Here is a 21,637-nt window from a genome sequence, read left to right as displayed (position 1 = left end):
CCTGTAACCTCCCTGTAACCTCCCTGACTGTAACCTCCCTGTAACCTCCCTGACTGTAACCTCCCTGTAACCTCCCTGACTGTAAGCTCTCTGGAACCTCCCTGTAACCTCCCTGTAACCTCTCTGTAACCTCCCTGTAACCTCTCTGTAACCTCTCTGTAACCTCCCTGACTGTAACCTCCCTGACTGTAACCTCCCTGTAACCTCCCTGTAACCTCTCTGTAACCTCCCTGTAACCTCCCTGTAACCTCCATGACTGTAATCTCCCTGTAACCTCCCTGACTGTAACCTCTCTGGAACCTCCCTGTAACCTCCCTGTAACCTCCCTGCAACCTCTCTGTAACCTCCTGCCAGTTTATTAAAGATGATGTTCCCATCGGGGGGAGGTGGGGGGGGGGACTGTGGATGTGATGTGGGGCCAGGGACAATGTCATCTCCTGACAGGAGTTAGGAGCCTGGGCTGGAGCTGAAGTGAGTCTCTGGCTCCGGGGACAGGGGTTGAAGAAGCCTGTGTGGGACTGACGGACACTGCTGTCTACTCCCCCAGCCTGCTACGGACAGAGACACCCATTCCCCTCCTATAACTAAAGAGAAGGTACTCTAGACAGACAGAGACACCCATTCCCATCCTATAACTAAAGAGAAGGTACTCTAGACAGAGACACCCATTCCCCTCCTATAACTAAAGAGAAGGTACTCTCGACAGAGATACCCATTCCCCTCCTATAACTAAAGAGAAGGTACTCTCGACAGAGATACCCATTCCCCTCCTATAACTAAAGAGAAGGTACTCTAGACAGACAGAGACACCCATTCCCCTCCTATAACTAAAGAGAAGGTACTCTAGACAGAGACACCCATTCCCCTCCTATAACTAAAGAGAAGGTACTCTAGACAGAGACACCCATTCCCCTCCTATAACTAAAGAGAAGGTACTCTAGACAGAGACACCCATTCCCCTCCTATAACTAAAGAGAAGGTACTCTAGACAGAGACACCCATTCCCCTCCTATAACTAAAGAGAAGGTAACTAGACAGAGATACCCATCCCCCTCCTATAACTAAAGAGAAGGTACTCTCGACAGAGATACCCATTCCCCTCCTATAACTAAAGAGAAGGTACTCTAGACAGAGACACCCATTCCCCTCCTATAACTAAAGAGAAGGTACTCTAGACAGAGACACCCATTCCCCTCCTATAACTAAAGAGAAGGTAACTAGACAGAGATACCCATCCCCCTCCTATAACTAAAGAGAAGGTACTCTCGACAGAGATACCCATTCCCCTCCTATAACTAAAGAGAAGGTACTCTCAGTGGGAGGGAAACAGACCTGTAGATTATAATGCTCTCAGCAGTCTGTTATGAGATGGCAGAGAAGGCCAGGAACTAGTTTAATTTAAATACTGTGTTCAGCTTCAAGGTGTTTGTCGTGTTTTTAATAAGCTCCTCTCAGAGCTCTCTATCTGTCCGACACACACACACACACACACACACATACACACACACACACACACACATACTGTACACACACAGCTTCCCCCCATCTGTCTGTCTACCTCCCTCCTATTGGCTTCTCTCATTTGTTCTCTCTTCGCTTTTTCCCTGAAATCCACACCAATGGTTTTTCCAGGTATCCATCCCTCAGGAAAGGACAGATTTTCCGACTTTTAAAAATTCCATCTCCCACGCTGGCTGCCTCTGTCCGTCCTGAGCGTTCTGGAACCTTCTACTGCCCTCTCAACCTGGGGTGTGGCTGTTTGCCCCCCTCCTACCCCCTTCTACTGCCTCCTCAACCTGGGGTGTGGCTGTTTGCCCCCCTCCTACCCCCTTCTACTGCCTCCTCAACCTGGGGTGTGGCTGTTTGCCCCCCTCCTACCCCCTTCTACTGCCCCCTCAACCTGGGGTGTGGCTGTCTGCCCCCCTCCTACCCCCTACTACTGCCCCCTCAACCTGGGGTGTGGCTGTCGGCCCCCCTCCTACCCCCTACTACCTCCCCCTCAACCTGGAGTGTTCATGTTTACACCCCTCCTACCCCCTACTACCTCCCCCTCAACCTGGGGTGTGGCTGTCTGCCCCCCTCCTACCCCCTTCTACTGCCCCCTCAACCTGGGGTGTGGCTGTCGGCCCCCCTCCTACCCCCTACTACCTCCCCCTCAACCTGGGGTGTGGCTGTCTGCCCCCCTCCTACCCCCTACTACTGCCCTCTCAACCTGGGGTGTGGCTGTCGGCCCCCCTCCTACCCCCTTCTACTGCCCCCTCAACCTGGGGTGTGGCTGTCTGCCCCCCTCCTACCCCCTACTACTGCCCTCTCAACCTGGGGTGTGGCTGTCTGCCCCCCTCCTACCCCCTACTACCTCCCCCTCAACCTGGGGTGTGGCTGTCTGCCCCCCTCCTACCCCCTACTACCTCCCCCTCAACCTGGGGTGTGGCTGTCTGCCCCCCTCCTACCCCCTTCTACTGCCCCCTCAACCTGGAGTGTTCATGTTTACACCCCTCCTACCCCCTTCTACTGCCCCCTCAACCTGGGGTGTTCATTTTACACCCTTCCCATCCCATCCCTCCATCCATTACCCCGCTCCAACCACCCCCTCGTTGGTGTAGGTGGAACAGGATAACTCAGATACCCAGTTCCTTGCTGCCATTCACAGTTTAATTATGTGAATTATGATAATGTGTTGGTACTTCAAAATTAAACCTCACTAAGATAATGACTAAGATAATGAGTGTTGGTATCTCAAAACTACACCTCACTAAGATAATGACTAAGATAATGAGTGTATCCATGGAGAGAGAGAGAGAGAGAGAGAGAGAGAGAGAGAGAGAGAGAGAGAGAGAGAGAGAGAGAGAGAGAGAGAGAGAGAGAGAGAGAGAGAGAGAGAGACCAATGTGCTTTTGGGCTTCGATAAAGGTTGATCACAGTGAAACAGTAAAGATAATGACTCATTCTCCTTCTGTCACTCTGGTTCATTCAACCGTAAGCCGACTACGCCATCCTGGGAAATGTGGTGCATCAGGTTATGGGTTGATAAGCCGATGTACACGGACGGGTTTGTGACCCTGACTACACCGCCCACACACTCAGGGCCTTCCTAGAACAGGGTGTTACGGCTACTTCCTCTAGCAGCCTCCTTAATGTGTGAAATGACACATCTCCCCAACACGATGAGTTCCCCCGAGGACAGGAAGTGCCTGTGTGGGCCGGGTGCAGTATGCTTCATGACACATGCTAACTCATTATGATTGAACCCCCCCCCCCCCTCTGGCATTATGGAGATGTTTAACAGCAGATGAGTCTCTAGAAAAGAGAAACTGGAAGATAGTCGTTACACTGCTTCTCTGTAGTTGTTCTGGTGTCTGCTAAAGAAACCACATTCACCAAATGCCCATCTTTCTACGCAATCACTAATTCATTATAGAGGGCTCGTCTGTTTATTTTTACATTTGACATTATTACGTAGTCCCATGGGATGTTGGCTATCAGCAACAAGGCAACTCCTATGACTAATTGGGAATGGGACGCAAGCGTAGGATTGACCACCCTGTCGCTGGCCGCCTTTGGGGAGGGTGTATAGTGAGAAAGGCCGAAAAACCCTAGGAACCAAAGGTACACTACTGACGATGCGCTCCCCAAATTTCACCAGGCTCACTGTTCATTAACTCTTGGAAGTGTTTGCACGAAGGATAGTAACATCTCATCCTGTGTTCTTGGAATCTGACTCAGCATAGAATTCACTGACCCTCTAGTCGATCTATTGAATAATATAATCAGTCTTGGTGAAGACAATGTTCTCTTGATTAATATCATCACAAGACAGTATTCAGTTCTGATTCCAGTGAAAATACGTTTTTGTGGTAGTGAGGGGTGGAGGGGGGGGGACCGTCTGGAGAGTAGCCAGGTTTGGGATGTGCTGAGTAGGCAGTTAGTCAGGCCGTCAGCCCCTCTTTCTGCTCCTCTCTGGTCCTATGGGAACCTGGGCAGGTCTGGAGCACATTACAGGCGCTAAGCTCTAAAGCTCCACCATCACTGAGTCTGGTGTTCTCCACCCTGTACACTAAGTCCCTGTATCACACAGAACACACACATGATCACAGAACACACACATGATCACAGAACACACACATGATCACAGAACACACACACACATGTTATATACATTACACGTTACACCCAGGGGTGCGCACACACACACACACACACACACACACACACACGACAGGTGTGCACTCACACACACACACACACACATACACACAGGTGTGCACTCACACACACATACTGTACTTGACACATGGTGCACACACATATACACCTTGTGAGCCCCTCCCTTCTCCTAACTCTCTATGGTCTCCCTTGAAAGGTCTTTATGACAATCTGAAATGCCCCCCACCCTCCAACCCTTTCCACCCTACTCCTAGCCTGGTACTTTGTAGTTAGCCTGGTATACTGCTGAATAAAGCCTGGTACTTTGTAGTTAGCCTGGTATACTGCTGAATAAAGCCTGGTACTTTGTAGTTAGCCTGGTATACTGCTGAATAAAGCCTGGTACTTTGTAGTTAGCCTGGTAAACTGCTGAATAACGCCTGGTACTTTGTAGTTAGCCTGGTATACTACTGAATAAAGCCTGGTACTTTGTAGTTAGCCTGGTATACTGCTGAATAAAGCCTGGTACTTTGTAGTTAGCCTGGTATACTGCTGAATAAAGCCTGGTACTTTGTAGTTAGCCTGGTATACTGCTGAATAAAGCCTGGTACTTTGTAGTTAGCCTGGTATACTGCTGAATAAAGCCTGGTACTTTGTAGTTAGCCTGGTATACTGCTGAATAAAGCCTGGTACTTTGTAGTTAGCCTGGTATACTGCTGAATAAAGCCTGGTACTTTGTAGTTAGCCTGGTATACTACTGAATAAAGCCTGGTACTTTGTAGTTAGCCTGGTATACTGCTGAATAAAGCCTGGTACTTTGTAGTTAGCCTGGTATACTGCTGAATAAAGCCTGGTACTTTGTAGTTAGCCTGGTATACTACTGAATAAAGCCTGGTACTTTGTAGTTAGCCTGGTATACTGCTGAATAAAGCCTGGTACTTTGTAGTTAGCCTGGTATACTACTGAATAAAGCCTGGTACTTTGTAGTTAGCCTGGTATACTACTGAATAAAGCCTGGTACTTTGAAGTTAGCCTGGTATACTACTGAATAAAGCCTGGTCCACCTTAGTGGTGGAGGAAGGGGGAGGAGATGAGGGAAGGGGGAGGAGATGAGGGAAGGGAAGAGGAGAGGAATAGAGGAGAATCTAAATTATTTTTTATTTATTGAAACTTTATTTAACTAGGCAAGTCAGTGAAGAACACATGTTTTACAATGACGGCCTCCCAATAGGCAAAAAGCCTCCTGCGGGGATGGGGGCTGGCATTAAAAGGATATTTTTGTATAAAATATAAATATAGGACAAAACACACATCAAGACAAGAGAGACAACACAACATAATGGTAGCAGCACAACATGGTAGCAACACAGCATGGTAGCAACACAACATGGTAGCAACACAACATGGTAGCAACACAACATAACAACAACATGGTGAGCAGCACAACATGGTAGCAACACAACATGGTAGCAGCACAACATGGTAGCAACACAACATAACAACAACATGGTGAGCAGCACAACATGGTAGCAGCACAACATGGTAGCAACACAACATGGTAGCAACACAACACGGTAGCAACACAACATGGTAGCAACACAACATGGTAGCAACACAACATGGTAGCAACACAACATGGTAGCAACACAACATGGTAGCAAAACAACATGGTACCAGGGATGTGTGTGCTTTGGGGACCTTTAACAGAATGTGACTGGCAGAACGGGTGTTGTATGTGGAGGATGAGGGCTGCAGTAGATATCTCAGATAGTGGGGGGAGTGAGGCCTAAGAGGGTTTTATAAATAAGCACCAAGAAGGGAGGAGTGGAAAGGGGAAGGAGAGGAGAGGAGAGGAGAGGAGAGGAGAGGAGAGGAGAGGAGAGGAGAGGAGAGGAGAGGAGAGGAGAGGAGAGGAGAGGAGGAGAGGAGAGGAGAGGAGAGGAGAGGAGAGGAGAGGAGAGGAGAGGAGAGGAGAGGAGAGGTGGAGATAAGAGGGGGAGGAGAGGGGGGAGAGGAGAGGGGTGCGGACAGGGGCGGTGTAGAGGAAGGTGGGAGAGGAGAGAGGAGTGTAGAGGAAGGTGGGACACTGTCTCTATGCTCCCACAGAGCTCTGGGCAGACACAGGTGCAGGGAAACACCTATACCAACACACAGAGCCTCTAACAACAAACTGTCAGAGAACAGGATTGTGGGGGAATGGGGAACAGGAGCTTGAAGTGCACCTGGTGATATATCAGCCAGAGTCACATGTCATCTCTCACCCAATCACCAGAGAGTTGGCCGGTTATATGATCCAATCACCAGAGTGTTGGCCGGTTATATGATCCAATCACCAGAGAGTTGGCCGGTTATATGATCCAATTACCAGAGAGTTGGCCAGTTATATGATCCAATCACTAGAGAGCTGGCCAGTGATATGATCCAATCACCAGAGAGTTGGCCAGTTATATGATCCAATCACCAGAGAGTTGGCCAGTTATATGATCCAATCACCAGAGAGTTGGCCAGTTATATGATCCAATCACCAGAGAGTTGGCCAGTTATATGATCCAATCACCAGAGAGTTGGCCAGTTATATGATCCTATCACCAGAGAGTTAGCCAGTTATATGATCCAATCACCAGAGAGTTGTCCAGAGTTATAACCAATGAGTCAGTCAGTTATGTACCTTAGCCTGAGCTCATAGATGACAATAACCTATCAAATTACATACATTGTCAATCAACTAAAAAAGCATAAAATTACGCCAGCCATTTTAGTATTTGAACGGTAAAGGGCAGTGATAGTAGTGATGTTAATCACGATCACCCAATTTCAAGGCTTCCTTCTCCAGCTAACATTCTGGAAAACTTGGTAAATGTACAACTTTGGTCCTGAACAACAACCACTACAGTCAGGGTTTAGTCCTGGAGAACAACCACTACAGTCAGGGTTTAGTCCTGGACAACAACCACTACAGTCAGGGTTTAGTCCTGGACAACAACCACTACAGTCAGGGTTTAGTCCTGGTCAACAACCAGTCAGGGTTTAGTCCTGGTCAATAACCACTACAGTCAGGGTTTAGTCCTGGACAACAACCACTACAGTCAGGGTTTAGTCCTGGTCAACAACCACTACACTCAGGGTTTAGTCCTGGACAACCACCACTACGGTCAGGGTTTAGTCCTGGTCAACAACCACTACAGTCAGGGTTTAGTCCTGGACAACAACCACTACAGTCAGGGTTTAGTCCTGGACAACAACCACTACACTCAGGGTTTAGTCCTGGACAACAACCACTACAGTCAGGGTTTAGTCCTGGACAACAACCACTACAGTCAGGGTTTAGTCCTGAACAACAACTACCACAGTCAGGGTTTAGTCCTGGTCAACAACCACTACAGTCAGGGTTTAGTCCTGGACAACAACCACTACAGTCAGGGTTTAGTCCTGGACAACAACCACTACAGTCAGGGTTTAGTCTTGGACAACAACCAGGCAGGGTTTAGTCCTGGACAACAACCACTACAGTCAGGGTTTAGCCCCGAACAACAACCACTACAGTCAGGGTTTAGTCCTGGACAACAACCACTACAGTCAGGGTTTAGTCCCGGACAACAACCACTACGGTCAGGGTTTAGTCCTGGACAACCACCACTACGGTCAGGGTTTAGTCCTGGACAACAACCACTACGGTCAGGGTTTAGTCCTGGTCAACAACCACTACAGTCAGGGTTTAGTCCTGGACAACAACCACTACAGTCAGGGTTTAGTCCTGGACAACAACCACTACAGTCAGGGTTTAGTCCTGGACAACAACCACTACAGTCAGGGTTTAGTCCTGGACAACAACCACTACAGTCAGGGTTTAGTCCTGGACAACAACCACTACAGTCAGGGTTTAGTCCTGAACATAGTACTACTACAGCTACAACTATAGTTGTTAATGATCTTGTAAATGCTTTAGAAGCTAAAGTGAAATGTGCTGCTGTGTTTGTGGACCTGTTGATCCGACTGTTTTATTAACTAAGTTGTCCTCGACAGGTATGAGCTCTGACACCTGTTCATGATTTCATTTTGATCTTAGTGACAGAACTTAGGCCATTGTGATTGATGGGGTTAAGTCTGAAATCATGATGATCTTTGTGACAGAACTTTGTGACAGAACGGACCACATGTTCCCTCATTAGAATGTTTTAGACGGACTCCATGTTCCCTCATTAGAATGATTCAGACGGGCAACATGTTCCCTCATTAGATTGATTCAGACGGACTCCATGTTCCCTCATTAGAATGATTCAGACAGACTCCATGTTCCCTCATTAGAATGATTCAGACGGACTCCATGTTCCCTCATTAGAATGATTCAGACAGACTCCATGTTCCCTCATTAGAATGATTCAGACAGACTCCATGTTCTCTCATTAGAATGATTCAGACGGACTCCATATTCCCTCATTAGAATGATTCAGACGGACTCCATATTCCCTCATTAGAATGTTTTAGACGGACTCCATGTTCCCTCATTAGAATGATTCAGACAGACTCCATGTTCCCTCATTAGAATGATTCAGACAGACTCCGTGTTCTCTCATTAGAATGATTCAGACGGACTCCATATTCCCTCATTAGAATGATTCAGACGGACTCCATATTCCCTCATTAGAATGTTTTAGACGGACCCATGTTCCCTCATTAGAATGATTCAGACGGACTCCATGTTCCCTCATTAGAATGATTCAGACAGACTCCATGTTCCCTCATTAGAATGATTCAGACGGACTCCATGTTCCCTCATTAGAATGATTCAGACAGACTCCATGTTCTCTCATTAGAATGATTCAGACAGACTCCATGTTCCCTCATTAGAATGATTCAGACAGACTCCATGTTCCCTCATTAGAATGATTCAGACAGACTCCATGTTCCCTCATTAGAATGATTCAGACAGACTCCATGTTCCCTCATTAGAATGATTCAGACAGACTCCATGTTCCCTCATTAGAATGTTTTAGACGGACTCCATGTTCCCTCATTAGAATGATTCAGACAGACTCCATGTTCCCTCATTAGAATGATTCAGACAGACTCCATGTTCCCTCATTAGAATGATTCAGACAGACTCCATGTTCCCTCATTAGAATGATTCAGACAGACTCCATGTTCCCTCATTAGAATGATTCAGACAGACTCCATGTTCCCTCATTAGAATGATTCAGACAGACTCCATGTTCCCTCAAAACTGGTCTCTAGTGACTGGTATCCAGTGACTGGTCTCAAGTGACTGGTATCCAGTGACTGGTCTCAAGTGACTGGTATCCAGTGACTGGTCTCAAGTGACTGGTCTCAAGTGACTGGTCTCTACTGACTGGTATCCAGTGACTGGTATCCAGTGACTGGTCTCAAGTGACTGGTCTCTATTGACTGGTCTCCACTGACTGGTCTTCACTGATATGTCTACACTGACTGGTCTCTACTGACTGTTATCCAGTGACTGGTCTCTACTGACTGGTATCCAGTGACTGGTATCCAGTGACTGGTCTCAAGTGACTGGTCTCTACTGACTGGTATCCAGTGACTGGTATCCAGTGACTGGTCTCAAGTGACTGGTCTCTATTGACTGGTCTCCAGTCACTGGTCTCAAGTGACTGGTCTCTACTGACTGGTATCCAGTGACTGGTATCCAGTGACTGGTCTCAAGTGACTGGTCTCTATTGACTGGTCTCCACTGACTGGTCTTCACTGATATGTCAACACTGACTGGTCTCTACTGACTGGTATCCAGTGACTGGTCTCTACTGACTGGTATCCAGTGACTGGTATCCAGTGACTGGTCTCAAGTGACTGGTCTCTATTGACTGGTCTCCACTGACTGGTCTCCACTGACTGGTCTTCACTGATATGTCTACACTGACTGGTCTCTACTGACTGGTATCCAGTGACTGGTATCCAGTGACTGGTATCCAGTGACTGGACTCAAGTGACTGGTCTCTATTGACTGGTCTTCACTGATATGTCTACACTGACTGGTCTCTACTGAATTGTATCCAGTGACTGGTCTCAAGTGACTGGTCTCCACTGACTGGTCTCTATTGACTGGTCTCCACTGACTGGTCTTCACTGATATGTCTACACTGACTGGTCTCTACTGACTGGTATCCAGTGACTGGTCTCAAGTGACTGGTCTCCACTGACTGGTCTCTATTGACTGGTCTCCACTGACTGGTCTTCACTGATATGTCTACACTGACTGGTCTCTACTGACTGGTATCCAGTGACTGGTCTCAAGTGACTGGTCTCCACTGACTGGTCTCAAGTGACTGGTCTCCACTGACTGGTCTTCACTGATATGTCTACACTGACTGGTCTCTACTGACTGGTATCCAGTGACTGGTCTCCACTGACTGGTCTCCACTGACTGGTCTCTATTGACTGGTCTCCACTGACTGGTCTTCACTGATATGTCTACACTGACTGGTCTCTACTGACTGGTATCAAGTGACTGGTCTCAAGTGACTGGTCTCCACTGACTAGTCTCTATTGACTGGTCTCCACTGACTGGTCTTCACTGATATGTCTACACTGACTGGTCTCTACTGACTGGTATCCAGTGACTGGTCTCAAGTGACTGGTCTCCACTGACTGGTCTCTATTGACTGGTCTCCACTGACTGGTCTTCACTGATATGTCTACACTGACTGGTCTCTACTGACTGGTATCCAGTGACTGGTCTCAAGTGACTGGTCTCCACTGACTGGTCTCTATTGACTGGTCTCCACTGACTGGTCTTCACTGATATGTCTACACTGACTGGTCTCTACTGACTGGTCTCCACAGACTGGTCTCCACAGACTGGTCTCCATTGACTCGTCTCCAGTGACTGGTCTCCACTGACTGGTCTTTAGTGAGTGGTCTCTAATGATGGTTCTCCAATGACTGGTCTCTACTGACTGGTCTCCACTGACTGGTCTCAACTGACTGGTCTCAACTGACTGGTCTCAACTGACTGGTCTCCAGTGACTGGTCTCCAGTGACTGGTCTCTAGTTAGTGGTCTCCAATGACTGGTCTCCAGTGACTTGTCTCTAGTGACTTGTATCCACTGACTGGTCTACAGTGACTGGTCTCTAGTGAGTGGTCTCCAGTGACTGGTCTCCACTGACTGGTCTCCACTGACTGGCCTCCACTGACTGGTCTCCACTAACATGTCTCCCCTAACATGTCTCCACTGACTGGTCTCCACTGACTGGTCTCCACTGACTGGTTTCTAGTGACTGGTCTCCACTGACTGGTCTCCACTGACTGGTCTCTAGTGACTGGTCACCAGTGACTGGTCTCCAGTGACTGGTCTCTAGTGACTGGTCTCCAGTGACTTGTCTCCACTGATTGGTCTCCACTGATTGGTCTCCACTGACTGGTCTCCAGTGACTGGTCTCTAGTGACTTGTCTCCACCGACTGGTCTCTAGTGACTGGTCTCTAGTGACTTGTCGCCACTGACTGGTCTCTAGTGACTGGTCTCCACTGACTGGTCTCTACTGACTGGTCTCTAGTGACTGGTCTCTAGTGACTGGTCTCCACTAACATGTCTCCACCGACTGGTCTCGAGTGACTGGTCTCCACTGACTGGTCTATAGTGACTGGTCTCTAGTGACTGGTCTCCACTAACATGTCTCCACCGACTGGTCTCGAGTGACTGGTCTCCACTGACTGGTCTCTAGTGACTGGTCTCTAGTGACTGGTCTCCACTAACATGTCTCCACCGACTGGTCTCGAGTGACTGGTCTCCCATGACTGGTCTCCAGTGACTGGTCTCCATTGACTAGTCTCTAGTGACTGGTCTCCAGTGGCTGGTCACTTGTGACTGGTCTCCAGTGAAATGTTTATAGTGACTGGTCTCCAGTGACTTCTCTCCAGCGACTGGTCTACAGTGACTTGTTTCTAGTGACTGGTTTCCAGTGACTGCTCTCTAGTGACTGGTCTCCACTGACTGGTCTCTAGTGACTGGTCTCCACTGACTGACTGGTGACTGACTAGTGACTGGTCTGGACTAGTGACTGGTCTGGTCTAGTGACTGGTCTGGTCTAGTGACCTGTCTGGTCTAGTGACTGGTCTGGTCTAGTGACTGGTCTCCAGTGACTGGTCTCCACCGACTGATCTCCACTGACTTGTTTCTAGTGAATGGTCTCCATTGACTGGTCTCTGGTGACTGGTCTCCACTGACTAGTCTCTAGTGACTGGTCTTCACCTACTGGTTTCTAGTGACTGGTCTCTAGTGACTGGTCTCTCGTGACTGGTCTCCAGTGACTGGCCTCTAGTGACTGGTCTCCAGTGACTTGTTTCTAGTGACTGGTCTCCAGTGACTAGTCTCTAGTGACTGGTCTCCAGTGACTTGTTTCTAGTGACCGGGTTCCAGTGACTGGTCTCTAGTGACTGGTCTCCCATTACTTTTCTCTCATGACTTGTTTCTAGTGACTTGTCTCCAGTGACTGGTCTCTAGTGACTGGTCTCCAGTGACTGGACTCTAGTGACTGGCCTCCAGTGACTTTTTTCTAGTGACTTGTTTCTAGTGACTGGTCTCCAATGACTTGTCTCCTGTGACTGGTCTCCATTGACTTGTTTCTAGTGACTTGTTTCTAGTGACTGGTCTCCAGTGACTGGTCTCTAGTGACTGATCTCCAGTGACTGGTCTCTAGTGACTGGTCTCTAGTGACTTTTCTACAGTTACTGGTCTCCATTGACTTGACAGTGTTGAGATAATTCATGGTAGCATGTAAAGGGCCAGACAGTGTTGAGATAATTCATGGTAGCATGTAAAGGGCCAGACAGTGTTGAGATAATTCATGGTAGCATGTAAAGGGCCAGACAGTGTTGAGATAATTCATGGTAGCATGTAAAGGGCAGTGTTGAGAGACTGAAATAGAACGGTGACCAATTATCAACACTGTGACGTCTGTGTTGTTCAGTCGACTGTAATCACTTTGATTAGGATTATTCATTCACATTAAGTAGCTATTCTTAGACAGAATATCACATCTACTCTTTATTAATGAATTTGAAAGCTTTGCGTCCGTTTGCGTCTGTTTTATATATCCGTCCTGGGTACATGGACTGGAAAAGGGCACTGTCTGTTGGACTGGGAGTAATCAGGTTGATGTGTTTGGGATAAGTCATCAGTATTTAGAGAGAGCTTGTTTAGTGTTGTTGAACTGGGACTGACCCGAGAGAGGAAGCTGAGAGAACAACACATCCACGTCACACTGTCAAGGGGAAGGAGGAAAGGGTCTTTTTATAGATCATACCGATGGTGATTTATTCTGATCATATTCACAACATTTATCAAATTATGGGTCCAAACAGAAAACAGAAATATAACGTGTCTGTCCTGGATCATCATGTACTCTGTGTCGTTACTGACAGTCTGTAGTCGGTCCCGGTGTTCTGTCGTCGGTCCTGATGTTCTGTAGTTGGTCCCGGTGTTCTGTAGTCGGTGCTGATGTTCTGTAGTCGGTCCCGATGTTCTGTAGTCGGTCCCGATGTTCTGTAGTTGGTCCTGATGTTCTGTAGTCAGTCCTGATGTTCTGTAGTCGGTCCGGATGTTCTGTAGTCGGTCCTGATGTTCTGTAGTCGGTCCCGATGTTCTGTAGTCGGTCCTGATGTTCTGTAGTCGGTCCCGGTGTTCTGTAGTCTGTCCTGATGTTCTGTAGTCGGTCCTGATGTTCTGTAGTCGGTCCCGATGTTCTGTAGTCTGTCCCGGTGTTCTGTAGTCGGTCCCGGTGTTCTGTAGTCTGTCCTGATGTTCTGCAGTCGGTCCTGATGTTCTGCAGTCGGTCCTGATGTACTGTAGTCATTCCTGATGTTCTGTAGTCAGTCCCAATGTTCTGTAGTCAGTCCCGATGTTCTGTAGTCGGTCCCGATGTTCTGTAGTCGGTCCCGATGTTCTGTAGTTGGTCCCGATGTTCTGTAGTCGGTCCTGATGTTCTGTAGTCGGTCCTGTGGTTCTGTAGTCGGTCCTGATGTTCTGTAGTCGGTCCTGATGTTCTGTAGTCGGTCCTGATGTTCTGTAGTCGGTCCTGATGTTCTGTAGTCGGTCCTGATGTTCTGTAGTCGGTCCCGATGTTCTGTAGTCGGTCCTGATGTTCTGTAGTCGGTCCTGATGTTCTGTAGTCGGTCCTGATGTTCTGTAGTCGGTCCTGATGTTCTGTAGTTTACATTTCTATAGAAAGAAAGAATCACAGGGGATCGGATTACTGACCAGCCTTGCAGAATGTAGTCTAGACAATAAGGAACAGCTATTGACTGACCAGCCTTGCAGAACGTAGTCTAGACAATAAGGAACAGCTATTGACTGACCAGCCAGGTTAGAATGTAGTCTAGACAATAAGGAACAGCTATTGACTGACCAGCCTTGCAGAACGTAGTCTAGACAATAAGGAACAGCTATTGACTGACCAGCCAGGTTAGAATGTAGTCTAGACAATAAGGAACAGCTATTGACTGACCAGCCAGGTTAGAATGTAGTCTAGACAATAAGGAACAGCTATTGACTGACCAGCCTTGCAGAACGTAGTCTAGACAATAAGGAACAGCTATTGACTGACCAGCCTTGCAGAACGTAGTCTAGACAATAAGGAACAGCTATTGACTGACCAGCCTTGCAGAACGTAGTCTAGACAATAAGGAACAGCTATTGACTGACCAGCCAGGTTAGAATGTAGTCTAGACAATAAGGAACAGTTATTGACTGACCAGCCTTGCAGAACGTAGTCTAGACAATAAGGAACAGCTATTGACTGACCAGCCAGGTTAGAACGTAGTCTAGACAATAAGGAACAGCTATTGACTGACCAGCCAGGTTAGAACGTAGTCTAGACAATAAGGAACAGCTATTGACTGACCAGCCAGGTTAGAACGTAGTCTAGACAATAAGGAACAGCTATTGACTGACCAGCCAGGTTAGAATGTAGTCTAGACAATAAGGAACAGTTATTGACTGACCAGCCTTGCAGAACGTAGTCTAGACAATAAGGAACAGCTATTGACTGACCAGCCAGGTTAGAACGTAGTCTAGACAATAAGGAACAGCTATTGACTGACCAGCCAGGTTAGAACGTAGTCTAGACAATAAGGAACAGCTATTGACTGACCAGCCAGGTTAGAACGTAGTCTAGACAATAAGGAACAGCTATTGACTGACCAGCCAGGTTAGAATGTAGTCTAGACAATAAGGAACAGCTATTGACTGACCAGCCAGGTTAGAACGTAGTCTAGACAATAAGGAACAGCTATTGACTGACCAGCCAGGTTAGAATGTAGTCTAGACAATAAGGAACAGCTATTGACTGACCAGCCTTGCAGAACGTAGTCTAGACAATAAGAAACAGCTATTGACTGACCAGCCAGGTTAGAATGTAGTCTAGACAATAAGGAACAGCTATTGACTGACCAGCCAGGTTAGAATGTAGTCTAGACAATAAGGAACAGCTATTGACTGACCAGCCAGGTTAGAATGTAGTCTAGACAATAAGGAACAGCTATTGACTGACCAGCCTTGCAGAACGTAGTCTAGACAATAAGGAACAGCTATTGACTGACCAGCCAGGTTAGAATGTAGTCTAGACAATAAGGAACAGCTATTGACTGACCAGCCAGGTTAGAATGTAGTCTAGACAATAAGGAACAGTTATTGACTGACCAGCCTTGCAGAACGTAGTCTAGACAATAAGGAACAGCTATTGACTGACCAGCCTTGCAGAACGTAGTCTACACAATAAGGAACAGTTATTGACTGACCAGCCTTGCAGAACGTAGTCTAGACAATAAGGAACAGCTATTGACTGACCAGCCTTGCAGAACGTAGTCTAGACAATAAGGAACAGCTATTGACTGACCAGCCTTGCAGAACGTAGTCTAGACAATAAGGAACAGCTATTGACTGACCAGCCAGGTTAGAACGTAGTCTAGACAATAAGGAACAGCTATTGACTGACCAGCCAGGTTAGAACGTAGTCTAGACAATAAGGAACAGCTATTGACTGACCAGCCAGGTTAGAACGTAGTCTAGACAATAAGGAACAGCTATTGACTGACCAGCCAGGTTAGAATGTAGTCTAGACAATAAGGAACAGCTATTGACTGACCAGCCAGGTTAGAACGTAGTCTAGACAATAAGGAACAGCTATTGACTGACCAGCCAGGTTAGAATGTAGTCTAGACAATAAGGAACAGCTATTGACTGACCAGCCTTGCAGAACGTAGTCTAGACAATAAGAAACAGCTATTGACTGACCAGCCAGGTTAGAATGTAGTCTAGACAATAAGGAACAGCTATTGACTGACCAGCCAGGTTAGAATGTAGTCTAGACAATAAGGAACAGCTATTGACTGACCAGCCTTGCAGAACGTAGTCTAGACAATAAGGAACAGCTATTGACTGACCAGCCAGGTTAGAATGTAGTCTAGACAATAAGGAACAGCTATTGACTGACCAGCCTTGCAGAACGTAGTCTAGACAATAAGGAACAGCTATTGACTGACCAGCCAGGTTAGAATGTAGTCTAGACAGTAAGGAACAGCTATTGACTGACCAGCCTTGCAGAACGTAGTCTAGACAATAAGGAACAGCTATTGACTGACCAGCCTTGCAGAACGTAGTCTAGACAATAAGGAACAGCTATTGACTGACCAGCCAGGTTAGAATGTAGTCTAGACAATAAGGAACAGCTATTGACTGACCAGCCAGGTTAGAATGTAGTCTAGACAATAAGGAACAGCTATTGACTGACCAGCCTTGCAGAACGTAGTCTAGACAATAAGGAACAGCTATTGACTGACCAGCCAGGTTAGAATGTAGTCTAGACAATAAGGAACAGCTATTGACTGACCAGCCAGGTTAGAATGTAGTCTAGACAATAAGGAACAGTTATTGACTGACCAGCCTTGCAGAACGTAGTCTAGACAATAAGGAACAGCTATTGACTGACCAGCCTTGCAGAACGTAGTCTAGACAATAAGGAACAGTTATTGACTGACCAGCCTTGCAGAACGTAGTCTAGACAATAAGGAACAGCTATTGACTGACCAGCCTTGCAGAACGTAGTCTAGACAATAAGGAACAGCTATTGACTGACCAGCCTTGCAGAACGTAGTCTAGACAATAAGGAACAGCTATTGACTGACCAGCCTTGCAGAACGTAGTCTAGACAATAAGGAACAGCTATTGACTGACCAGCCAGGTTAGAATGTAGTCTAGACAATAAGGAACAGTTATTGACTGACCAGCCTTGCAGAACGTAGTCTAGACAATAAGGAACAGCTATTGACTGACCAGCCAGGTTAGAACGTAGTCTAGACAATAAGGAACAGCTATTGACTGATTGTCACGATCGTCGTAAAGAGCGGACCAAAATGCAGAGTGGTATGTGTTCATGATGAAGTTTTTAATTAAAGAAAGCATTGAACACTGAATACAAAACAATAAAGGAATAACGACCGTGAAGCTATAATGAGAACTGTGCTGAACACAAGCAACTAACATAGACAATCACCCACAACGCACAATTTTTTTTATTTTTTATTTTTTTATTTTTTTACCTTTATTTAACCAGGCAAGTCAGTTAAGAACACATTCTTATTTTCAATGACGGCCTGGGAACAGTGGGTTAACTGCCTGTTCAGGGGCAGAACGACAGATTTGTACCTTGTCAGCTTGGGGTTTGAACTCACAACCTTCCGGTTACTAGTCCAACGCTCTAACCACTAGGCCGCCACAATGACAAAACAGGCTACCTAAATATGGCTCCCAGTCAGAGAAAATGACTAACACCTGCCTCTGATTGAGAACCATATCAGGCCAAACACAGAAACAGACAAACTAGACATCCAACATAGAATGCCCACTCAGATCACACCCTGACCAAACAAAACATAGAAACATACAAAGCAAACTATGGTCAGGGTGTGATAGTACCCCCCCGCCCAAGGTGCGGACTCCGGCCGCAAAACCTGAACCTATTGGGGAGGGTCTGGGTGGGCATCTGTCCTCTGGTGCTGGACGTGGCCTCCACTTCACCATAGTCTTAGTCCACTTTAGTAGCGTCAAATGAGCGGCGACCCTCGCCGCCGACCTAGGACTGGCAACCCTGCTAAAGGACCCCACTGGACTGAGGGGCAGCTCGGGACTGGGGGGCAGCTCGGGACTGAGGGGCAGCTCGGGACTGAGGGGTGACTTTTATTTAACCAGGTATTTATATATATAACCCTAACCCTTTATTTAACCAGGTATTTATATATACAACTACCTCTTTCCCAACTGTATTTAATTTTTATTTATTTATTTATTTTGCTCCTTTGCACCCCATTATTTTTATTTCTACTTTGCACATTCTTCCATTGCAAAACTACCATTCCAGTATTTTACTTGCTATATTGTATTTACTTTGCCATCATGGCCTTTTTTGCCTTTACCTCCCTTCTCACCTCATTTGCTCACATTGTATATAGACTTGTTTATACTGTATTATTGACTGTATGTTTGTTTATTCCATGTGTAACTCTGTGTCGTTTTATCTGTCGAACTGCTTTGCTTTATCTTGGCCAGGTCGCAATTGTAAATGAGAACTTGTTCTCAACTTGCCTACCTGGTTAAATAAAGGTAAATAATAAATAATAAATAATCCCTAGTGAGGGAGATGTGAGTCTCCGGCTTCAATATCCCTACTGGGGGAGATGTGAGTCTCCGGCTTCAATATCCCTAGTGAGGGAGATGTGAGTCTTCGGCTTCAATATCCCTACTGGGGGAGATGTGAGTCTCCGGCTTCAATATCCCTAGTGAGGGAGATGTGAGTCTCCGGCTTCAATATCCCTAGTGAGGGAGATGTGAGTCTCCGGCTTCAATATCCCTAGTGAGGGAGATGTGAGTCTCCGGCTTCAATATCCCTACTGGGGGAGATGTGAGTCTCCGGCTTCAATATCCCTAGTGAGGGAGATGTGAGTCTTCGGCTTCAATATCCCTACTGGGGGAGATGTGAGTCTCCGGCTTCAATATCCCTAGTGAGGGAGATGTGAGTCTCCGGCTTCAATATCCCTAGTGAGGGAGATGTGAGTCTCCGGCTTCAATATCCCTAGTGAGGGAGATGTGAGTCTCCGGCTTCAATATCCCTACTGGGGGAGATGTGAGTCTCCGGCTTCAATATCCCTAGTGAGGGAGATGTGAGTCTCCGGCTTCAATATCCCTACTGGGGGAGATGTGAGTCTCCGGCTTCAATATCCCTACTGGGGGAGATGTGAGTCTCCGGCTTCAATATCCCTACTGGGGGAGATGTGAGTCTCCGGCTTCAATATCCCTAGTGAGGGAGATGTGAGTCTCCGGCTTCAATATCCCTAGTGAGGGAGATGTGAGTCTCCGGCTTCAATATCCCTACTGGGGGAGATGTGAGTCTCCGGCTTCAATATCCCTAGTGAGGGAGATGTGAGTCTCCGGCTTCAATATCCCTAGTGAGGGAGATGTGAGTCTCTGGCTTCAATATCCCTAGTGAGGGAGATGTGAGTCTCCGGCTTCAATATCCCTAGTGAGGGAGATGTGAGTCTCTGGCTTCAATATCCCTAGTGAGGGAGATGTGAGTCTCCGGCTTCAATATCCCTAGTGAGGGAGATGTAAGTCTCCGGCTTCAATATCCCTAGTGAGGGAGATGTGAGTCTCCGGCTTCAATATCCCTAGTGAGGGAGATGTGAGTCTCCGGCTTCAATATCCCTACTGGGGGAGATGTGAGTCTCCGGCTTCAATATCCCTAGTGAGGGAGATGTGAGTCTCCGGCTTCAATATCCCTAGTGAGGGAGATGTGAGTCTCCGGCTTCAATATCCCTAGTGAGGGAGATGTGAGTCTCCGGCTTCAATATCCCTAGTGAGGGAGATGTGAGTCTTCGGCTTCAATATCCCTAGTGAGGGAGATGTGAGTCTCCGGCTTCAATATCCCTAGTGAGGGAGATGTGAGTCTCCGGCTTCAATATCCCTAGTGAGGGAGATGTGAGTCTCCGGCTTCAATATCCCTACTGGGGGAGATGTGAGTCTTCGGCTTCAATATCCCTAGTGAGGGAGATGTAAGTCTCCGGCTTCAATATCCCTAGTGAGGGAGATGTGAGTCTCCGGCTTCAATATCCCTACTGGGGGAGATGTGAGTCTCCGGCTTCAATATCCCTAGTGAGGGAGATGTAAGTCTCCGGCTTCAATATCCCTAGTGAGGGAGATGTGAGTCTCCGGCTTCAATATCCCTACTGGGGGAGATGTGAGTCTCCGGCTTCAATATCCCTAGTGCTGCTGGTTGATGACCCTGTTAATAAAAGTCTAAATGAACTCTGAACTTTCCCCAACGTATCCTTTGACCAGACTCATGCTGATACATATATTTGTCTGTTCGGCTCAACAGTGGAATTCCATGTAACAGTTGATTAAAGCCTTATTGAGGAAAAGCTACACCCAGAGAGGTGGGGAGAGGTGGGGGAGAGGTAGGGGAGAGGTGGGGGAGAGGTGGGGGAGAGGTAGGGGAGAGGTGGGGGAGAGGTGGGGGAGAGGTAGGGGAGAGGTGGGGGAGAGGTGGGGGAGAGGTGGGGGAGAGGTGGCGGGAGAGGTGGGGGAGAGGTAGGGGAGAGGTGGGGGAGAGGTGGGGGAGAGGTGGGGGAGAGGTAGGGGAGAGGTGGGGGAGAGGTGGGGGAGAGGTAGGGAGAGGTGGGGGAGAGGTAGGGGAGAGGTGGGGGAGAGGTGGGGGAGAGGTAGGGGAGAGGTGGGGGAGAGGTGGGGGAGAGGTAGGGGGAGAGGTGGGGGAGAGGTGGGGGAGAGGCGGGGGAGAGGTAGGGGAGAGGTGGGGGAGAGGTGGGGAGAGGTAGGGGAGAGGGTGGGGGAGAGGTAGGGGAGAGGTGGGGGAGAGGTAGGGGAGAGGTGGGGGAGAGGTGGGGGAGAGGTGGGGGAGAGGTGGGGGAGAGGTGGGGGAGAGGTGGGGGAGAGGTAGGGGAGAGGTAGGGGAGAGGTGGGGGGGAGGGAGTAGCGGAGAGGTGGGGAGAGGTGGGGTAGGAGGTGGGGAGAGGTGGACGAGGGAGGGACGAGTGGGGGAGAGGTGGGGACGCAGGTGGGAGAGGAAGCTACTTTCACCTCATTGGGCTCAGGATCAGTCACTGAGCTCTCTCTGTCTTTATGTCCCTTCTGGGTCTCTCCCTCTTTCTCTCTCTTTCTTCATGTCCCTTCTGGGACTCTCCCTCTTTCTCTCTCCTCTGTTCTCTCTATTTCTCTCTCTGTCTCTCCCTCTTTCTCTCTCTCTCTCCCTCTCTCTCTCCCTCTTTCTCTCTCTCTTTCTCTCCCTCTTTCGCTCTCTTTCCCTCCCCCTCTCTCTCTCTCTCTCTCCCCTCCTCTCTCTCTCCACCACCATCTTTCTCTCTCTCTCTATCTCTCTCTCACCCCTGTGTCTATCCCCTCCCTCTCTCTCTCTTCTCTCTCACCCCTGTGTCTATCCCCTCCCTCTCTCTTTCTC

The sequence above is a fragment of the Oncorhynchus kisutch genome, unplaced genomic scaffold (assembly GCF_002021735.2).
Source record: "Oncorhynchus kisutch isolate 150728-3 unplaced genomic scaffold, Okis_V2 Okis09a-Okis19a_hom, whole genome shotgun sequence".
NCBI classification, from domain to species: domain Eukaryota; kingdom Metazoa; phylum Chordata; class Actinopteri; order Salmoniformes; family Salmonidae; genus Oncorhynchus; species Oncorhynchus kisutch.
This window is presented reverse-complemented; position numbering follows the sequence as displayed.